This window comes from Trachypithecus francoisi, unplaced genomic scaffold, assembly GCF_009764315.1.
Source record: "Trachypithecus francoisi isolate TF-2019V2 unplaced genomic scaffold, Tfra_2.0 Lachesis_group7, whole genome shotgun sequence".
Classification (NCBI taxonomy): Eukaryota; Metazoa; Chordata; class Mammalia; order Primates; family Cercopithecidae; genus Trachypithecus; species Trachypithecus francoisi.
The window spans coordinates 55,111,354-55,135,149 of record NW_022681472.1 but is presented as its reverse complement, the minus strand read 5'-3'; the positions used below and the strand labels follow the sequence as shown (position 1 = coordinate 55,135,149).

At 37.0% G+C, this 23,796-nt stretch overlaps 1 protein-coding gene and 1 pseudogene across 10 annotated transcripts in view; one reads left to right on the top strand and one right to left on the bottom strand.

Moving 5' to 3' along the window:
• VPS13B (vacuolar protein sorting 13 homolog B) overlaps positions 1–23,796 on the bottom strand; it is an 869,883-nt gene that overhangs the window by 635,862 nt on the left and 210,225 nt on the right. The gene's annotated exons all lie outside the window — the stretch shown is intronic.
• On the top strand, positions 4,096–5,782 carry LOC117078867 (annotated as a pseudogene).

Here is a 23,796-nt window from a genome sequence, read left to right as displayed (position 1 = left end):
TATAGTCTAACATCCTTTAACTTATTTTTTATTCTACAAAGCAATGCCAAAATACACTGGAGGAAAAGTTCTTACCAAAATTTATTCTATTTTTATCAGCAACTCGGTCCAGATTAACTCATCCTACACAGCTGAGCTCAAGCATCATCCTTCCACCTAAGCTTGCCCCATGTCCATTAGTTTTCCTTTAAACTCCCCCCAGGCTGGACTAAGAAGTAATATTTAAACATTTAATAAATGTTTCCTAAATCTAAAAATAGTAAATACTAGAACCAGAATCTTCTCATTCAAAACATATTTATTTTGTGCTTATTAACTAAAGATACTGTCTTTTCACACACACACACACACACACACACTCCCACAAACTCTTACACTAACTTAGAGAAATGTACAATTAATATATGTACTATGACAGTGGAAGTATAGGGCACTTTGCAATTATAAAGGTACCCCTATCCTGGTCTATAGAATTAATATTCAAGGATAAAGAAAAGTAAACCTGAAAATAGGGTGAGGGTAGAGTAAATTGAAGTACTCCAGGCAATGGAAGAGCATGACCTACAAACCTAAGGAAGGAACTAGGACTGCCTAGAGGCCTATTACAGAAGCTTACTGATAGTACTGCCTATAGGAAGTAGGGATGAGAGCTGCAAGACCTGAAATTGGAGAAATGAAGGCCATCAAGAGTTTCAGAAGGAGTTTGCCATTCTTAATTTAAAAAAAAAAAAAAAATGCATAATGCAGGTCAGGTAACAAAATACTTTCTTTTTTTGTATGAATTTTTTAAAATTTATTTTACTTTATTTCAATAATTTTGGGGGAACAGGTGGGTCCCCCAAAACTTACATGGATAAGTTCTTTAGTGGTGATATCTCTAATTTTGGGGAACTCATCACCCAAGCAGCATACACCACTATACCCAATGTGTAGTCTTTTATCCCTCACCACCACCCTCTCAACTAATTCTATATCCCTGTGGTAATGCCTATTATCCAAAAACATTCGTGACTTTTTCTGTTTCAGTCATTAATTTTATTAAATATTTATTTATTCATTTCTTATTTTTCACCGACAATGTATTTACATGGCGTGTTTTCCTTTTCACTGAAACATTTTCCTTGCCTCCACTTTACATTAGCCTGGTTGCTTACCGCAACATTTTGACAAAAACCCTCAACTATTACCCTTGCATTGTCAATGTATTGAAAGATACAGTGATAATATGTTAAAGAGATATAATCCTCTATTTTTATAGTAATTTTTGCATTTTTATTCAAGTAATCCAAAAAGTACCTGTAAAAGCAAACACAAAATTCTTGGGGGGAAATACCATCAGGCATCTCATTTACTTCAAAAGTTAAGGTGTTGTATTATTCCATTTTCATACTGCTGATAAAGACTGAGCAATTTACAAAAGAAAGAGGTTTAATTGGACTTACAGTTCCATGTGCCTTGGGAAGCCTCACAATCATGGGGGAAGGCAAGGAGGAGCAAGTAACATCTTACGTGGATGGTGGCAGGTAAAAAATGAGAGCTTGTGAAGGGGAATGCCTCTTTTTAAAACCATCAGATCTTGTAAGACTTATTCGCTATCATGAGAACAGCACAAGAAAGACTTTCCACCAGGTCCCTCCCACGACAAGTGGGAATTCAAGATGAGATCTGGGCGGGGACACTGCTAAACCATATCAGATGTGGTTACAGAACTGGAATTTTTGAAACTACTTTACATCTAAGATAACTTCCATAGCATTATCAAATGTAAGAAATCTCAGATCATCACTGTACATATCACATGAGCAATGCTTCTTTTTTCTCCATTCTCCACTTGCCTTTTTAAAAACATCCAGGTGATTTTATAGGGTGAATGTAATAGGACATGAAGATCACTGCTGTCTGTAGTTGGAAACATATCATTCAAATTTATCTGTTCTCTGCTTCAGGAAACATCATTTAAAAGCTACTTGGTAAAACCATTACAGTTTCAAACTTTAAAGTCATTAAGAACAGAGTTTAGAGATTACATCAAATTAAAATCAGCAAGTCAGGCACGGTGGTTCATGCCTATAATCCTAGCACTTTGGGAGGCCAAGGCAGGTGGATCACTTGAGGCCAGGAGTTCAAGACCAACCTGGCCAATATGGCCAAACCCTGTCTCTACTATAAATACAAAAATTAGTCAGGTGTGGTGACACACACCTGTAATCCCAGCTACTCAGGAGACTGAGGCAGAGGCAGGAGAACTGCTTGAACCTAGGAATCTGAGGTTGCAGTGAGCCGAGATCATGCCACTGCACTCCAGCCTGGGCAGCAGAGCAAGATTCTGTCTTTAACAAAAAAAAAAAAAATGACATCAACAAATGGACTAGATGTTACACCTATCATTAAAGCAAAATCCTTGAGAACTGTTTTCCAGACCTTATATAATGCCTCTACAACACAACTGACCAATGACAGTAGATGAAAAACAGTAGTGCTTTGAAGCATCAGCCAGTAAATGCTACCATGGTTTGCCATGAGTGAGATGCACAACATATTAAACCACAGTTAATTAAATCAAACCAGTTCTTGCATTGTTACAATACATCCTATACTACTTATTTGGATACTATGCAGCTGTTTTTAAACTTTAAGATCTCCACACCCATCTCCAGTAGATACTATTCTATTTTCATTGATTGACAATGAAATAAATAAGTGGTTACCATTGTTTTCTACTGTAGAGGGGAAAAAAGCAAATTTTTTTTTATGTCTCTATTATCTCTAATTCACAGTAAGTGGTTCTAATAACTATCTCATGAAAGAACTGAAGGAAAATGAAATAACACTGAAAAAAAATTTTTTTTTTTGAGACAGAGTCTCCTCGCTCTGTTGCCCAGGCTGGAGTGCAGTGGTGCATCTCAGCTCACTGCAAGCTCCGCCTCTCGGGTTCACACCATTCTCCTGCCTCAGCCTCCCGAGTAGCTGGGACTACAGGCATCTGCCACCACGCCCAGCTAATTTTTTTTGTATTTTTAGTAGGGATGGGGTTTCACCATGTTAGCCAGGATGGTCTCGATCTCCTGACCTCATGATCTGCCCGCCTCGGCCTCCCAAAGTACTGGGATTACAGGTGGAAAATTTTTATATGGTAGTACTTATTTGTGTAATAAATTATGTTGAAAAGTACTCCAGTGGATTTAATGTAATGCATCACTTAGTTAAGAAGAAAATAATTGGCAACTCCTCTATGTTGAAACATAAAAACTTGTTTAAATTTTATATATAATATGCAGCCTACTAAATTATTAGTTAAAATAGAAACTAGCCTCTAAAAAAATTAAGGCTGAAAACACAGGATTTTGCTATTAAAAATACTTTCCTCTAAACTTACCCAACATTCTGTATAATTTGGATCAATTAATAAATATGATAGGCACACAGAAGAAAAGGAATAGATTTTACTACATTCCATATTGTTAAAATACAGCACACTACTAAGCTGTAGCAAAAGCCAAATATCATCATTACAGAATGACTTTTTGGAATACAAAGATAAATGTAGAATCTAATTTAAAATAAATTTTCAAGATAAGTTTCTATTAAGCATATTGAGTTGATTTTTAATATGACAGCATGGTACTCAATTTCTCACCTGCTGTCAGCTGCTACATTATTACTATAGTCTCTACACATCTGTAGTGACAAAGAAGGTGTTCAATTTCAGCTGAAATAGATGCGGGAGCAAGACTTTTTTGGTAGCATTGAAGATGCTGATACTTCTAGCAACTTACTACATTTTCTTTCCTCTATATCAACAATTCATTAATTAAAAATCTACACAGAAATGTTTGCAAAGCACTCTTGTAAAAGTCTATTATTTTAAGATTACTGAGAAAGGTGTGTTTTTCTAACACTTTCTTCTTTTCATACTCTTCATATTTTTTCATTATTATATTTGAGTCAAGGATTATTTTCTTGGATACTATTAATCATTTTATTCTCCTTCCTGGAACATTCTATTGCTCCCTTTAATTCAATCTTATAAATGTGAATAAATCCCAAATAGGGCATTATTTTGGGAGACTTGTTACAATTAAATAGAAAATGTATATAGTTTAAATGTTTTATTAATGCTTGTACATTAAACAATTTTATAAATTATACAAATAATCAGGATATAATGCAACCTCTACTAATGTCTTATTTTTATTTAAATGTTTATGAACATTTTGACTTAGAAAAATTACAAAGACTTTCATAAAGTTAATAATGTACTAGGAACTCACGCACGCGCACTACCCAACTCTAGCCAGCACAAGACTCTGCTCCCAGCCTGACCGAACCCAGCCTCGCAGGAGCCCCTTCCCGACCGGCTTCTGGAATCGGCGCGGGGCGGCGGCGAGGCCAAGGTAAAGTGGAATTGCATGGGAAAATCATGGTTGATTACTCAGTCTCTAAAAAGGTAAGGAACAGGAAAATTCAGATTTGAAACATACCTCCTCACCTTCAGTGGGAGGTGTTGGATGCACTTTTGGCTCAATACGGGACAGTGGAGAATGTGGAACAAGTCAACACAGACACAGAAACTGCTGTTGTCAACGTCACATATGCAACAAGAGAAGAAGCAAAATAGCCATGAAGAAGCTAAGTGGGCATCAGTTTGAGAACTACTCCTTCAAGATTTCCTATATCCCAGATGAAGAGGTGAGCTCCCCCTCACCTGCTCAACGAGCCCAGGGTGGGGATCACTCTTACCGGGAGCAAGGCCATGCCCTGGGGGCTCTTCTCAGGCCAGACTGATTTCCCGCTGCAGATCCCACCCAGTTTTTTGGTGCCATGATCGGAAAGGAGGGCTTGACCATAATGAACATCACTAAGTAGACCCAGTCCCGGTTAGACATCTATAGAAAAGAGAACTCTGGAGCTGAAGAGAAGCCTGTCACCATGCATGCCACCCCAGAGGGGACTTCTGAAGCATGTCACAGCCACACAATTCTTGAAATCATGCAGAAAGAGGCAGATGAGACCAAACCAGCCGAAGAGATTCCTCTGAAAATCATGGCCCACAATGGCGTGGTTGGAAAACTGATTGGAAAAGAAGGCAGAAATGTGAAGAAAATTGAACATGAAACAGGGACCAAGATAACAATCTCCTCCTTGCAGGATTTGAGCATATACAACCCAGAAAGAACTATCACTGTGAAGGGCACAGTGGAGGCCTGTGCCAGTGCTGAGATAGAGATTATGAAGAAGCTGCGTGAGGCCTTTGAAAATGATATGCTGGCTGTTAATACCCACTCCGGATACTTCTCCAGCCTGTACCCTCATCACCAGTTTGGCCCGTTCCCACATCATCACTCTCCAAAGCAGGAAATTGTGAATCTCTTCATCCTAACCCAGGTTGTGGGTACCATTATTGGAAAGAAAGGGGCACACATCAAACAGCTGGCAAGATTCACCGGAGCCTCCATCAAGGCCCAGGGACGGATCTTCGGGAAACTGAAAGAAGAAAACTTCTTTAACCCCAAAGAAGTGAAGCTGGAAGCCCATATCAGAGTGCCCTCTTCCACAGCTGGCCAGGTGACTGGCAAAGGTGGCAAGACCATGAATGAACCACAGAACTTAACCAGTGCAGAAGTCATTTGTGCCTCATGAAAATGAGGAAGTGACTGTCAGAATTATCGGGCACTTCTTTGCTAGCCAGACTGCACAGCGCAAGATCAGGGAAACTGTACAACAGGTGAAACAGCAGGAGTAGAAATACCCTCAGAGAGTCGCCTCACAGTGCAGTAAGTGAGGCCTCCCACAGGCACCAGCAAAACAATAGATGAATGGAGGCCTTCCAACACCTGACAAAATGAGACCAAACACAGCCAGCCAGATACGGAGCAAAGCAAAAACCATCTGAGGAATGGGAAGTCTGCGAAGGTGGCCAGGGACTCTGTAGATGCCCTGAGAATCCCAGGGGCCAAGAAGGGGTAGGGAAGGTCAGCCAGGTTTGCCAGAACCTCCAGGCCCTGCCTCCTGCCTCCCAGGGCTCCTGCAGGCTTCAGCAATCCACTTCACCATCCACTCAGATCTCTCCTTAACTCCCACAACGCTATCCCTTTTGGTTGAAGTAACATAGATGAACTTCAAAGCCAAACAAAATGCACACCTTTTTTTGTGGCAAATCTCTGTACATGTGTGTACATATTAGTAGGGGACATTAAGATATGTGGCCTGTGGGTTACACAGGGTGCCTGCAGCGGTAATATATTTGAGAAATAATATATTAAATAACTAATTCCAATTTTCAATCAACTATTAATTTTTTTTTCTTTTTAAAGAGAAAGCAGACTTTTCTAGACTTTAAAAGTCTTTCTTTGGGAGGTTCACGGTGTACAGAAGAGCTTCAAGGTCACCCACACAAAATTCACCCAGGGGGAAATCTCATCAGAAGGACACTCACAGCAGTTCTGGATCATCTGTGTATGTCAACCGGAGGGATACCGTCTCCTTGAAGAGAAAACTGTGTCACTCCTTATGCCTGTCTAGCTTATACATCCATTTCTCTTCGCTTCACAGGTTTTAAACTGGTTTTTTGCACACTGCTATATAATTCTCTATCTCTCTCTGTTTATCTCTCCCCACCCTCCCCTCCCCTACTTCTCCATCTCCATTCTTTTGAATTCCCTCATCCCTCCATCTCAATCCCCTATCTACGCACCCCCCATCCCCCAGCAGGAAAGCGGTGCTCTGAGTATCCCATCACACAAAAGCAACAAAAGCGAAACACACAAATCAGCCTCAACTTACACTTGGTTACTCAAAAGAACAAGAGTCAATGGTACTTGTCCTAGCATTTTGGAAGAGGAAAACAGGAACCCATCAAACCAACCAATTAATCAAACAAAGAAAAAAATTCCACAATGAAAGAATGTATTTTGTCTTTTTGCATTTTGGTGTATAAGCCATCAGTATGGAGCAAAATAAGTTCTTTCTTTTAAAAAAAAAATGTGGAGGAAAGTAGCAATTTATACAAGGTTGTTGGCCCAGGGCGTTAAATTTACAGATTTTTTAAATGAGAAAAACACACAGAAAAAGCTACCTCAGGTGTTTTTTACCTCAGCACCTTTGCTCTTGTGTTTCCCTTAAAGATTTTGTAAAACTGATAGTTGGAGCATTTTTTTAGTTTTTTAATAAAAATGAGTTGGAAAAAAAATGAAGGTGACAGTCCAACTGTGCAACAACTGTTCTGAATTGTCTTCTGGTAGCCAAGAACCGATATGGCCTTCTTTTAGACAAACCTTGAAAACATTTATTTAAAAAAAAGAAAGAAAAGAAAAGATGACAAAGAAAAATAAGAGAGAGAATATTGGAGATGCCCTAAATTTTAATAGGGCATGTGCCATTAGGGCTTTCTGTACTAAACGATGAACATGTACTGGTTTATGTGAACAAGCCATTATACCACCAGACTGCAATGCCAGTTTCCTCTACTGTAAATAGTGTTCTGTGACAAAGAAAACAAAAAAAAGAAATATATCCAGCTAACAACAAAAAAATGTACTAGGTTAGTATTTGTGTTAACTGTCAATCTCCTGACCTAATCATTGAACTTGTGAAATCATGATTTCTATACGTGAAACTAACAGCTTCTACAATTATTGACAATTATAGTATTTTACTCTGGTGATAAACATTTATACTTTAACTTATTGACAGAACTTTAACACATAAAGCCTATAAGCATATGTTCATTGTCTGTTACATTTAGAATGCTTACCTGTAATTTTAAAAATAAACACTGAAACATTAACAAAAAGTCCAAATGACATGTCTCATTTCTCAAAGTAATGTTAGGCTACTAGATATAACGGTAAGCATTTTCACACACAAATTCAGGAATGCCAGAAATGACACTGAAGTGACAATTCTGCTCTTCAACTTCCCAAAGGCCAAGGCCAAAGCTGAAACCAGAGTAGATTTCAGCTGAATGCCCAACTTGAATCTGCATTTCTAGTATCCCTAATAAAGTAATAATCCCATTAAAAGTAAGAGTAAAACTGTAACAATTTCCATTTATAGAACAATCCTGGTATACAAGACATTCTATATTATTTCACTTACTTCTCACTATACTCCTATAAGGCACGTACTACCAGTGTTCACCATTCTACAGAGGAGGAAACTGTTTTTTAAAGACATAAAGATACTTCCCTAAATCATATGGTTAACAAATGGTGTGGCCAAGGTTCAAACTTGGGCATTGAGAAGACATTTCTCAGAACTGCAACCTAGTTTTCATACACAATTACAAGTCTTAAATAAGAATCAACATGAGTAAAATAACTTTCAATTAGGCAAGTCAGTATTTTGGAGGGGAGCGAGATCTAAAATTTCCTATGGGAGGAGGACTTCTGACCTCAAGGAAAATAAAAGCAGTTCTAGAAGGCAGCACTGTGCAGGTCCCTGCTATATGCAGGAAACCTGGGAGCTTTCAACTATGTCCTGTACTACAACAGAAAGTCGTATGGATCGAGTGAGGGACTAAACTTTAACGACTCAAGATATTCACATGAAGACTTTAAAATGCCTAAATAAAATTCCTACACAAGCATTTATTTACTTTTTTCAGAGCTAAGAATAGGCAAAAAATACAAACATGAATCATAAGTTCTATTTACTCAACTAAAAATTAATATGGTTCTTACAATTCAGTAATAGTTACTTAGAAGCAAAATAACTGGTTAATGAGTTACTACAGAAACAGAAAATGGGAAAAATAAACTCTAATAATGTAATTAATGTGTGTTTTCTGCAGATGTTACACAATTACTGGTGATATGAAAGAATTCTCCAAGTAACAACATTGTATGTCTTAAGTGAGAAGTCAATATATATTTGCATTATGCCTACTGAATGTGGAAACAGGTAAGCAGGAGTAAACTTTCTAAATCATAAGTCAAATTGTATCACTCCTTTGGTTAAAACCCTCCAACGACCTCCCAATGCTATTTGAACAAAATCCAAAATTCTTACTGTGGCTTGCAAGGCTTTAGAATATGACACCTACCAAACTCTCTGACCTCGTTTCCCTGCACTCTCTTCTTTTTATCTCAGAATTCTCTAGCCAAAGTGGCCTTCTATCTCTCCTTTAAGCCAAGTTTTTACCCATAACAGGTCCTTTATATCAGATTTTCGGTTTGCTTAGAAAATTCTTCTTCCATACCTTTGCTCTACATGAGAAAAGGGACATGTCTGTTTTGTTCATATTACCCATGCCCAGTCCTAACCCTAGCACATAGTGTCAAACTGTTAATGCTGACTGAATCAATCAATCAATCAATCAATCAATCCATGAATAATTAGTATCATACCAAAGTCCACCCCCATCTTCAACTACGAACACATTGCCTGGCTACAAGGAACATGATTAGCTGACAGTCTTCAGCTGTTAGCTTTTATAAAGTTGACTTCAGCTTTTCAGCCAAGAGCATTCTCCTCATGGAGAAGCCCAGAGCCAATGCCTGAATAATGGTGGTAGAAGGTCCTAGTCATTTCCACTAATGCAGGAATATTACAACAACCTTTGCTCCAGAGGTCCCTAATGGGTTGCCCAGAGACTTTGCAAAATCACCTTCACAATGTGACAACTCTTTCCATCCAATCTTGTTCCCAACCTTTTTTTTTTCACAGGTGTTGCTCACTAGCGTGCAGTTCGCAGTCCTAATTCCATCTCAGGGTCAGCTTTCTGGAGAACCTAACCAGCCCTGTTTCCATTTCAAAAATCACTCCTTATACCTACAAATAAAATGTCATTTTTAACAGTGCACAGACGATTCATTTTATATGAAATATGTGATGAGTGAGCTTAAGACCACCTTCATCCTCCACTTACACACACACACACACACACACACACACACACCCTAACCACAAAATGTCAACTCTTCCCTCAAGCCTTCAAATATAATCATCTGCTCTTTTCTTATGGCTTCCTTTTGAACATCCAGCAGTACTTACCACACACTATTATAATTATGTGCTTATATGTCTGTTTCCCTAGTAAAGATGGAGCTCCTGCAATCTGTACCTTCTTCACATTAAAAACCCCAGTGCCTTATAATGTACCTGGTACAAGTAGGATGTTCCATCAATTTCTTGATGAAGAAAGGAAACAAAGTAAAAGTGAGGTTTTTTTTTAAAAAAAAAAAAACACTTTAAAACTATATAGATTACATATATTTTATCTGTGAGACTGGATAACTATGGCCAGCAAATTCAAGCCCCAAACATCCACATTCAAAAACTAAAATAACTTTATTTTTCCTAGTGAATAAAATTATTTTCGTTTTTGAGATACATTCATTAATGTTAAAATTGAAAGTTTCTAGGCTACCTGAAGGTCTATTCATTTAAAATTTTTTAGGACACTTCCTCACAAGTACATATTAGTTACCAAGGAAAAATGAAACACTGGTTTTTACAACTCATTAAATTTATTTTCAACTTCATATAACCTGTCAGTTCCCTGCACTCTCCAGGGACAAAAACCAAGCCAAACATTCCTAGCACATAAGCACAAAATAAAAGTAATCCATGAAAAACACATACAAAAAATAAAGTGTCTATAAGAAAAGCATTTCACAAATTACAAAATTTTAATTTTGAGAATTGCTAAGCCATTCTATTTTCTGAGAACAGTTAAGCCATTTTATTCTTTTAATTCAGTATGTTAAAATGGGCATTACTCCTCCACCTAGTAATCACAGAATAGGTGAACAATTTAGAAATTCAAATATTTGAAAGGAAGGCTAAGCCTCCCATAGGAAATAAAAGTGGAAATGAGTCCAAGAGAGAAAATGGCTTGGTTCCACACCCTTAAAATTGCCTACAGCAATGCATCAAAAAATAAAAATAAGCCCCCTGAGTCTGGGTCAGCAGCATAGTGTTACAACTTAAGCATTGGGTCATCAATGGCAATGGTAGGCTGATTAATGGTTGAGGTAATATATTTACTTACTGTAGTGTGTATAACAGTACCACCAACAGTACAAAGAGTTCTTGTGTGGATATCATATACAAAGAAATACTATAACCATCTACTACTTATATTTTAATATGGATATATGAAACAAACCAGAACAGTTTAAGAAGTACACACAAACTAACTATATTATAAATCCTAATCATTCAACTTGTTAAAAAAATAAAACTGAACTTCATTCAATAGTCTACGAATTATATTTTCCAAAAAAAAAGCACCTCATTTTTGCTACTCATTATTAAAATCTGATCCTAATTTTAAAAACCTTCCTAAAATCTAAAAGATAAAAGCAAAAATGTTAATATGGGAAGAGGCAGTTTTTCAAGTAATTAAGCCATTCCCTAAAATATAAAAAACAAAATCTTTTACACGTATGGCATTGATAGGTTAAATATAACATTGATTTTTCTTCATATTTAGCAGGCAGCTCCAATGAGTACAATAAACATGTATGAATTATATTATGTATGTTACTTTTCAGAGTTCTTGAGAAACTGATTTTGAAAATAACCAAGGAATGACACAGGGAGTGGAAGAATTTTACTATATGTGTTCCCAGTGCCTGATATAGAGATAAACATAAAACAGTGTCTATATATGTTTATTGAATACAAAAATTAATATTAGTTCAAGATCAGGTTTTTCTTAATGATAAAATATTTCTTTTTCTCAGTCATATGTGGGAGCTTAAAAAGTTGATATAATGAAGGTGGACAGTAGAATGATGGATACCAGAGGCTGGGAAAAGTGTGTGGAGGAGTTGCAGGAGATGAAGAGAAATGGGTCAATGAGTACAAACATACAGTTAGACAAAAGGTGTAAGTTCTAATATTGATGGCAGAGTAGGGAGGCTAATAGCAACGGTGTATATTTTGAAGTGACTCAAAGAAAGAAACTGAAATGTTCTCAACATACAGAAATGATAAATACTCAAAGTCATGGATAGTCCAAATATTCTAACCTGATCATTACCCATTTTATGCATGCAACAAAATATTACATATACCACATAAACATGTAAAATATTATGTATCAATTTTTAAAAATTTATTTACACAGAGAAAATGTTATCAGTACCAAGAGTCTTGCTTTCTGAAGATTATTATACCTATAACATGTAATTTAGGCAAGACTGATATTAAGAATCATTACCTGAAAGGCAACACCCAAGAGTCATAAGAAGTGTCCCTAATTTTGACCCAATATTTGTGCTCTCAGAAATTTTTGCAGGAAAGTAACTTAAAAATATCAACATGCATGAAGATACAAAATGTTGTATCTAAGAACAATAATAAATCACCTACATTTCAAGTGTTAATGAATTTCTTTAAAAAAAGATGTCAGTGGAATAATATTAAATAATTCAATTTAAAAGTATGTAAGGCATATACTATATAACTGGCACAACATGTTAGATAGCATACTCTGGGAACTTAAAAGAAGTACACCTAAAGCAGTCTGAAGGATCTGAAGCTTCAGCTATGTCTTAATGGAAAATAGGTTAAGCAGACAAGAAGAAATGGTTACGACAGTAGGCAAGAGGTTGCAGGAAGATGCAGTAGCATGTGCAACAGCAAGGAGGTATGAGAGACTATATGTTTTGGCTTGAAGTGTACTATAAGTAGTTCAGAGCATCCTGGCTAACACAGTGAAACTCTGTCTCTACTAAAAATACAAAAACTTAGCTGGACGTGGTGGTGGGAGCCCGTAGTCCCAGCTACTTGGGAGGCTGAGGCAGGAGAATGGCGTGAACCCAGGAGGCAGAGCTTGCAGTGAGCTGAGATGGCGCCACTGCACTCCAGCCTGGTGACAGAGTGAGACTCCGTCAAAGACAGAGGACAGGGGAGGGGAGGGGTGGGGAGGGGAGGGGAGGAGAGGGGAGGGGAGGGGAGGAGAGGGGAGGGGAGGGGAGGAGAGGGGAGGGGAGGGGAGGAGAGGGAAGAGGGGAGGAAAAACAGGCTTGAGGAAGAAAGTTTCCCACAATGAGTCTAAGAGAAGGTCATGAAATGACCATGTACTAACATGGGAAGAAGTTCCAACTTTATCTTGAGGACAAATGAGAAACCACTGAAGGATACAATCAGAATTCCATTTTAGAAAGATCACTGAGACTGCATTGGAGAGAATAAATTGTAAAGAAAAACAAGAGAAAACTTGGAAAGATACTATTATAACAGTACTATTAGAAACAAAAGCATGGTAACAGAAAGTAGAGCCCAGGAAGATTTAGCAGGAAGAAATAACAGAACATTAAAAGAGAATCCCTAGGTGTTTTACACAAAACAAGGGGTGAATTGTGATACAATTAGCTATGATTAGAAAATAAGAGTTAAATTTCCTTCTGAATATAGTAAGTGTTAGATACCTTGGCATATTCAATTAAATTCAACAGTTTCAGGAAGATGTTCTGGGCTACAGCATTAAATGAACCAGTTGTCAGCGAATGGGTTGTAGCTGAAGCAATATAGGAGAAAGAGATTACTCAGAGATTACTCCAACAATAAAAAGACAAAGGAGAAGAGCCCACAAACCAGAAGAGAGTTCTACGTATGTCAAATACAGAGTCAGGAAGTTAGAACTACAAAATATACACTGGACTCAGCATCAAAGCTAACTGGAGAGGCAGCATGTATATAATTGTAAGTCATTTCTCTGTGACAGAAAAGAGGAAGATAAAATGAGACCTTGGGAGGAACTTTGAATCTAAGAAAATTTTCTTTCTTTTTTTTTTTTTTTGAGACGGAATTTCGCTGTGTCGCCCAGGCTGGAGTGCAGTGGCACGATCTCGGCTCACTGCAAGCTCCGCCTCCCGGGTTCCCGCCATTCTCCCGCCTCAGCCTCCGAGTAGCTGGGACTACAGGCGCCCGCCACCTCGCCCGGCTAGTTTTTTGTATTTTTAGTAGAGACGGGGTTTCACCGTGTTAGCCAGGAGGGTCTCGATCTCCTGACCTCGTGATCCACCCGCCTCGGCCTCCCAAAGTGCTGGGATTACAGGCTTGAGCCACCGCGCCCGGCCTAATTTTCTATTGGTATGCTTTCCACAATGAGAGAGACAATCAGAGTGGTATGTGACCACCATAAAGAGAAATTTTAAAACATAATGTTATGAAAAGAAGAGCATAACATAAAATGGTAAACACATAATAAATAAAACCATGTAAAAATTTATATATGAAGACATGAGTTGGAAGGGAACGTGGAAAATTAAAAACAGTCGTGCCATACTTATATCTTTTTCCTTTTATGATTTCCTTTAATGTCCTATGCTTTAATAATTTAAAAGTGAGTAAAAAGAAAATAACCACTCAATACATCTCCTCACCAAATCCCATCATATGAATATAATTAATTAGCTATAGTCTTATGATTAATAACTTAATGAAAAATAAACCCATTATTCAATCCTAATTTTCTAATAATCATTTCATCTAATCCTAAAATGTGCATTTCTAAAAATTATCTGGCAAACATCTCAGTACTATAAGATTTCCCATGTCTCACTAAACTTGGAAAATATGAGGTAAATGGCATGTTAACTTGAACAATCATAAAAATGCTTAGAAAGTAAAAGGTTCATATAATGAAAAAAACTTAGAAATGTTTCCATATGTTTCTATGAAGTATTCTTTTCCCACTACATGAACACATTCAGTATTTTATTTTTGGCTTTGTTTCAGAAAAAAAAAAAAACCATCTACATAGTACAGCACTTACAAGCACATCTCAGTCATGCAACAGTTATGTCACAGCTCATATATCAAATAAAAATCACATTCAAGCCCACACAACCTCACAGACCCAAAGTCTTCCTTTCTATTAAGAGTATTCCTGAGAGAGCTCTCATTGCACCTCACTGCTGATGTCACATGACTTTTGTTAGGATGTTAAATTTCGAAGCTAAAATATCAAACAGTTTGGAACACAGTTGTGAATGACCTAAAAAAACAACTTTCACTCATTATAAACTATGAATATTTCCTTTTCACAGAAGCAGGTGCAGAAGTGGTGAAAAAAACTTACTATACTTCACCATATGTTGTTTTTTTAAATAAAGTATTATTTCATTATGTGAATGACAATAATGTTCCCTTAATATTTAGAATAATCTTAATAGATTCTTTGAATGCATCTCTATTCAATTTAATATATACATATATGAACATGTTTTATACATTAGAAATATTTCATTATCTAGAGCAGTTTTTACAAACTTCATGTATTTGTATACCAACTTTATTACTACCCTATCCATGTATCATTTATACTATTATTTATTAAAGCAGCAGCAGTTATTACATAGGGACTAAGAGGTCAGACACTGTCGGAGTACATGGATTGATATTCCAGCTCTGGACTTACTAGATACATAACTAAAGGCAAGAATGTTTACTTCTCTGCTCTCTAATGTCTCATATTCTCATTTGTACAATGGAAATAATAATAATACCTACCTCTCAAAACTGTTGTGAGGACTAAATGACACAATAGATAGCAAGTATGTACAAGAGTGCCTCATATATAATAACCACTCAATAATTATTAATAATACTATTAATATTTTTTCTTTAAATTTACTCATTTTACTATTTTTAGGTTACAATAAATTTATATTATAAGCAAACTTTTATTCCACTATTATCTTAAGCAGGAATATTTGAAATCACGTATGTAAATATGTGAGATATATTTTTCCTAATACACACTAAAATAAATAATTTCTAAAATTAAAGTTTCCCACATACTAATTAAAATCGTCTCCTATGTCAGGCTGGGCACGGTGGCTCACACCTGTAATCCCAGCACTTTGGGAGACCAAGACGGGCAGATCACTTGAGGTCAGGAGTTCGACACCAGCCTGGTGAAACCCCGTCTCTACTGAAAATACAAAAATTAGCTGGGTATGGTGGTGTGCGCCTGGAATCCCAGCTACTTGGGAGGCTGAGGCAGGAGAATCACTTGAACCCAGGAGGCGGTGGTTACTGTGAGCCGAGATCATGCCACTGCACTCCAGTCTGGGTGACAGAGTAAGACTCCATCTCAAAAAAATAAAATGAAATAAAATAAATAAAATAAAATAATCTCCTATATCAAAGGCGATATATACACCAATAATGAGCACTTTATAATATGTAATAGTCATCTTTTGTATTAGACATTAACAACTATTTGCCTCATGAAGAAAGTTGAGGTATATGTTAACAAAGCACCCACATGGACCATTCAAAGGAAAAATGTTAGAAAACAAATAATACAATGTCATACAATGAATAAATGTCATCCTCTTTGAGTTTTTAAAATCCACTGGTTTTTCTTTTAATCCACTAAATTTCTTCTAGTTTTAACTCACTCCTTTCTTTTACACAATTAGAAAACCCTGTCACCCTTCATAAAATCATGAAATAATCCAAGAGAGATTTCATCACTGCTGTTACTATAATAACAGTAGCCACCAATTACCAAGCTAGGCACTGTGATGAATGCAATTTATCACAACCAAAACATGCAAAATGTATTATTATCCATATTTTACAATGAAGAAATTGTAAATTTCAAGAATCTAAGTAAGATGTGTAAGATACCACCAGTAGTAAATACCAATATTGGGGGTGATCTGGGAAGGAAGTTACACGGTGCTAGAATTTAAACCATAAGGTCCTGACTATGCTAATGGATTAGACAGACAAAAATGTGTTGTCTTTCTAAATACTCATAAGCTAACTACATCAGTGTTTCACTGATAAAAACATATTTGGTACTCTTCATTCGCAACTACATTTATGGCCTACAGGTCATCCTTCTTAATTGTCCCAGTGATGCCAAAACTTGATTATTTGAGGGGTGAGTCTGAATGTTTGAAATAAATAAATAACCATTCAGAGCCAAGAGCAGTAATAAGTAACACTGGATCCCAATAAATCTTTATATTCTAACACAAGGTATAGTTCTGGATAAATACTCAAAATTGCATTTTGTTTCTATGTCTGCCTCTGAGTCTCTAAAAGATAAGGAAGTATGTGTATGAAGCTGAGGTACTGGCTGGGCATGGTGGTGCACAGCTGTAGTATCAGCTGCTGGGGAGGCTGGGGCAGGAGCATGGCCTGAGTCTGTGAGTTCCAGGTTGCAGTCAGCTATGATGATTGTGCCCCTGTACTCCAGCCTGGGTGACAGAGTGAGACTCCATTCCAGAATAAATAGCTGAGGTACTTATTTCCTTTTGTGGTTGCAAAACTGGCCACAAAAAAAAAAAAAATTCAAAGAAGTTTTAAAAATCTGAGAACATGGTGTGTCCACAGACTGAAAAGTATTAGCCAAAAGAATTTAGAAAAGCAACAGTTGTTTAGATGTATGTTTTTTCTGTGTAACAGAATAAACTTCAAAGATATATTCTAAGAGAATAGTTATTAAAGCCTCTAACTTTTAAAAAAAAGTCTAAAACACCAAAAGCAATGGCAACAAAAGCCAAAATTGACAAATGGGATCTAATTAAACTAAAGAGCTTCTGCACAGCAAAAGAAACTACCATCAGAGTGAACAGGCAACCTACAGAGTGGGAGAAAATTTTTGCAATCTACTCATCTGACAAAGGGCTAATATCCAGAACCTACAAAGGACTCAAACAAATTTACAAGAAAAAAACAACCCCATCAAAAAGTGGGCAAAGGATATGAATAGACATTTCTCAAAAGAAGACATTCATATAGCCAACACACACATGAAAAAATGCTCATCATCACTGGCCATCAGAGAAATGCAAATCAAAACCACAATGAGATACCATCTCACACCAGTTAGAATGGCAATCATTCAAAAGTCAGGAAACAACAGGTGCTGGAGAGGATGTGGAGAAACAGGGACACTTTTACACTGTTGGTGGGATTGTAAACTAGTTCAACCATTATGGAAAACAGTATGGCGATTCCTCAAGGATCTAGAACTAGAAGTACCATACGACCCAGCCATCCCATTACTGGGTATATACCCAAAGGATTATAAATCATGCTGCTATAAAGACACATGCACACGTATGTTTATTGCAGCACTATTCACAATAGCAAAGACTTGGAATCAACCCAAATGTCCATCAGTGACAGACTGGATTAAGAAAATGTGGCACATATACACCATGGAATACTATGCAGCCATAAAAAAGGATGAGTTTGCGTCCTTTGTAGGGACATGGATGCAGCTGGAAACCATCATTCTTAACAAACTATCACAAGAACAGAAAACCAAACACCGCATGTTCTCACTCATAGGTGGGAACTGAACAATGAGATCACTTGGACTCGGGAAGGGGAACATCACACACCGGGGCCTATTATGGGGAGCGGGTAGGGGGGAGTGATTGCATTGGGAGTTATACCTGATGTAAATGACGAGTTGATGGGTGCTGACGAGTTGATGGGTGCTGACGAGTTGATGGGTGCAGCACACCAACATGGCACAAGTATACATATGTAACAAACCTGCACGTTATGCACATGTATCCTAGAACTTAAAGTATAATAATAATAATAATAAATAAAATTGGAAAGACATCATGAAAATTTTTTTAAAAAATAACATTTCTCTCCTTGTTTTCCATTTTTCTTCTCTTCAAATAGCTTATTGGAAACCTGTTAGGTATTTTTAAATCTTTTATAATGTCAACAATACTGCTCAAAATTCTGATTAGTAAAGAATAAAACTAAGAAGAATTTATCAGTTCTTCCTGGTGAATCTTCTGATGTACAATCAATCCAAACTCATGTTAGCTCTCTCACCAATGTACTAAGTCATGTTCAAAGTACAGATTCATATTCCCTAGGAGTCTAATATAACCCATAACTCCATAACTTTTCTTGCTTGTGCCAATCAAATCTGTTTCTAATTTTATTACCTTTAATCGAAAGTATATTTTAACCTTTTATGTTTCCTCTGTGTCTTACAGAAAACCACTTCATATGAATAACAACAACTCTGACAAATTTGGAAATAACATATAGTTTAATGTGCGTACATTTTTCATTCCTTCTTCCATGACATCAACACAGACAAAGAGAAATGGGTCTAGGTGAAATACAAATTAATATGTCTTAAATTAACATGCCAAACCATCAGTAATTATACTTGGCCTAAGAGAGTGAGATGTATTTGTTAGGACTCATATTTTGGTCAGTGAATTTAAACTAGCCTAATTTAAACTAGCCTAAACAAAATCTGAGATTTATTGGTAAAACCCAGTGAAGATAAGGGAAAGACAAGACCTCAGAAACTATCGGAAGCAGAGTCTCAAATCACTCCAAAACTCTGTCTCTTTGTCTCTTCAGATGACGTTAAGCTCTCTGTAGACCTAATTTCTCATCATGGCAGTAAACAAACAACGACAACCACCAATTCTTATACTTTTTTGCCGCTAAAAACAAACAAGCCTCATTTTTCTCTGGTTCCAAGTTCAAAACTCTCAGAAAAAAATTCTGATTTGCCCAACACCAGTTTTGTGGACTTTAAACTAATAGATAGACATCACAACTGGCTCGATCTGGTAAGGTAGCTGCCCCTGGTCAAATGAAAACATCATATTCAAGAATATACCAGGCTTGGCACCCACAAGCTTTTTGAATTTACATGAAAAAGTGGCAGCCACCCTGCTATGGTTTGAATGTTTGTCGCCTCCAAAACTCATATTGAAATTTAATTGCCATTGTGACAGTATTGGAAGGTGGGATTTTTAAGAGATGTTTAGGTCATGAGGACTCTGCCCTCATGGATGGATTAATGCCATTATAGCGAGAGTAGGCTTGTTATCACAGAAGCGGACTAGCCCCTCTCACCAGTGTCTGCTGTGTGAGGAGGCAGCAAGAAGGCTCTTGCCAGATGCCAGCATCTCGATATTTGACCTCTCAGCCTCCAGAACTGTGATCCAATAGATTTCCATTCATTATAAATTATCCTGCCTGTGGTATTCTGTTATAGAAGCACAAACCATAATAAGACACATCCCTCTGGGAGAAACTTTAACTCTCATTTTGCCACTTGAAGTCAAGCTGCAGGCCTAATGGGGCCTTTGATACATGAAAATTCCCCAAAATGTCAGAGTCTGAGTCACTGATGATTCAACTAAACTGAAACCCAATGGTATACATTGTGCTACTGCTGCTGTTTTATCTTAGCTCCAGCTATTCAGTGGGCATAATGCAGTGGGCAAAATTCAAGGCCATTCTCATAATTCTGGCAGTTATTTCCCTTGAGGAATCTTGTTATAAATGACTGATTGTTATTGCCAATGGCCTACCTGTTTATGCTGTCACTTGGAAAACTAGAGAGGCAGATTTAAAGACTAAAGCTTAGAGGCCATAAACTATAGAAAAAAAACTATTGCTGATCAGATAATCTGGATCACTCATGCTGATGATCACAGTAGGGGCCCATTCCAGGATAAGATCAACTGGAATCAAGGTATTGATCAAACCTACACCACCCAGATTGTCACAATTGCTGCCTGGATCCATCACTGTATCACATAGCAACATATTCACCATCATAGACTGGGCAAAAAGCAAAGGACTGTTTCTGATGCAGAGATTACCACTGTATGGCAGACTTGTGACTACCAAAATTCAACCAGTTTACATCATAAGAAAAGCCATACTGCATGAGGCATTACCACTCCTTCCCTGTCCAGACTACTCTTGTCAAACTTAACTTCATTCCCACCCACTTCCGATTCATTCTGATCAGTTGACTCCCTCTGCACCACTGTGGCCATAACAATTAAGCTATTACATATCTTCGGTTTTCAAGACCATGTGCCATATGACAATGGCACTTTGAGAATGCCCTTTTATCATAAAGAGCACACAACAGCTAAATAGTGAACAATATTTGGTGGATATTCCATCCTCGCTATCTAATCCAGACACATCAAATATTATCAAACACCAAAACTGCATCCTTATAAATCAACTGAAACACAAAACTCCACCTCACTTACCCTCTCTTAGTCTACAGTGCTAAGACTGTAAATAAATGTCAATAAATGCATCTGTCATCACAAAGGAATCGTCTCCTTTTGGCTACTACCAGGGGTAGTGATCAGAAAAAACAGTGCCGATTATGCAGACCAAGGATCCGCAAACTTCTTCCGTAAAGGGCCAGATAGTAAATATTTTAGACTTTGTGGGCTGCATGTGGACTCTCACATTTCTTCTTCTTCCTCCTCTTTTTTTCAATCCTCTAACAATGTAAAAAACATTCTTAGCTTGTAAGCAATACAAGACCAGGCCACTGCAAGCTGCAGTTTGCCGACTCCTGGGATACACTTATTGTGAACCCTCAGGATTCCACTCTGACCATATTTGGATATAATCAAAATCCAACTTTCCCCTAAGAACAATCTCAAGGCAGTCTAACCGGTATACCTTTAAGGGAGCAGCTCAGGAAAAATCTAGGAGATTCAAATTTAATTGTGGTCCAGCACTAGATTCTTTTATTGGATTGATATGTTCATGAGTCAGAAATTGGCAGATGTTTTATGCAAAGGGCCAAAACCTTTGTGAGCCATGAAATCTCTATTGCAAGTACTGAAGTCAGCCATTGTGCAAGAGTCACCATAGATAATAAGTAAACAAACTGGCACAACCAGATATGGCCCAAAGCAAGCCTAGCCACTACCAAAACTAGTAGCTTTCTTTTTCCATACTTTGTTTTATTCTAGTGACAGCTCTATTTTTATCCTGGAAGGATTTGCCAGGAAAAGGAATCGACTCATGTGTCTTTTATAATGAGGCTTAGTAAAGTTCATATATGCACAGCTCTTTTGTATTTTGAGATTCCAAACTATATTACCAAAAATGAAATACACAAAAAAAACCCACATATAATATAGCTGGAAAGTATACCTTCTCAGTGTTCTTCAAATAAAAAAAACCTACTGAATGCCTACTATGTGAAAAGTCACATGTAGTAAGTCATAAAGCCAGAACTCTGAAAGTACATTATGTCTGCATCACATTTAATACTCTAGATCACATTCTTAGGTAATATCATTATCAGGTAGCGGAATTAAGACTCAAAGATGCTGTGTCTGTGTCCTTAACAGTGTTACTTACTGCCTCTGCACCCCAGCTTCCTCATCTGTTAAAAGGGAATGATAATGGTATCTAACAACAGGGCTATTCTAAGGATTAAATGGGTTAATACATATGAAGCCCTTAGAACAGTGCCAAGCACACAACAATCATTTACGTGTTAGCAATTATTGTTACTATTATAAATGTTATTAGAGGGAATAAACATGAACATGATCTCTTACAGGTGTTTTGATCATTTACTTACATAATGAAAAAGAGTTAACAGAAAATGAGTAAACAGAAAATAATGAAAAGAGTAAACAGAAAAAAGAGAAAACAGAAAACACAACATTTTTTGCTGCAAAGTAGTAACAGTACAATATGAAAGAAAAGATAATGTGCCATTTACTTTTTTCTTGATAATAGCCTAAAGTTTAAATTCGTAGGACCACACACTAAGGTAAAAACATCATCGCCTCACTTTCCGAGCAAGTACTGTCTATTAGAAAATGCCATTTAAAATCTTGTACTAACCACATTTAAAAAGTAAAAATAGGTGAAATCAATATTAACACTTTTACTTATTCAATATATCCAAATACAATTTAATGACTTTAAAATGCAATGAAATTAAGATATTTACATTATTTTTAAAAAGTATTTGAACCCAGTAAGTATTTTACACTTACTTCTCAATTCAGATTGGCTACATGTAAGTACCCAATAGCTACATGTGACTGGTGGCTACAATACTAGGTAGGGTAATTCTGAGTTATTAAATACATAACTCTCAAAAATGTCATACAAATCTTAATCTCTTTCCCTCCTTTTCCTCTAGCGTTCCCCTTTTCTCCTCCACCCAAATTTTACATTCATTCATTCATTCATTCATGTGATATGCTAGGATGAGATATGTTCCTCTAGAAAAGAAAAGACAGTAAACAATTATAATACAATTGAAAGGTAATACTGGGAGTAGCTAACCTAAGAGACACAGGAGGAGAGCGTAATGAGGTATGACAGATGAAGTTTAAATTGAGACATGAAAAATAAGTGGTTATAAGCCAAGTAAAAATGGAAAGGACATAACAGGAAAAGTGAATAACACAGTGAAAGCCCTGCAGCAGAAGAAAGTTTGTTGTATTTAAATAACAGAAAAGAGATCGATGTGGCTTAAGCATACTGAACAAGAGCAAGTGTAGCACATGATGTGCCCCATAAGGCATTCAAATTTTTCCCAAAGGAGACTTGAAAAAAATCTTAGCATAATAGGATTGGTAGCTGCCTACCTACTACTCATTCCCTTTTCTTAGTTACTAAAAGAACTTCAATTTAATTCAGTGTAGGAATGTACCTGGCTAAAAGTACCTCCGTAAATAGAATAAAAAGCAAACAACATTAGAAAACATTATTTTAAGAACAGTACAAAAAAGACAACATAGCAAGGCTATCCTTTGGAAAGCCTGCTTGGAAAGCTGGGCCATGACTGGTGAAGTCTGGGAAGTTGCCTTCCCCATATCCTTTAAGATAAGAGTGGTTTACTATGTTGAGCCTTCAGTACAAAAAGTAAAGCTTATACTGAACATCTGCTTTCTTTCTAGGAGTCCGGAATTTTGGTACTTGAAAGGCAGAGGTTGTTTATATGACCAGCCCCCAACAAAAACCCTGGGCACTGAATAGGCTTCAAACAACGCACACATTAGTGTATTTTTTTGTTGGTGGAAAAAG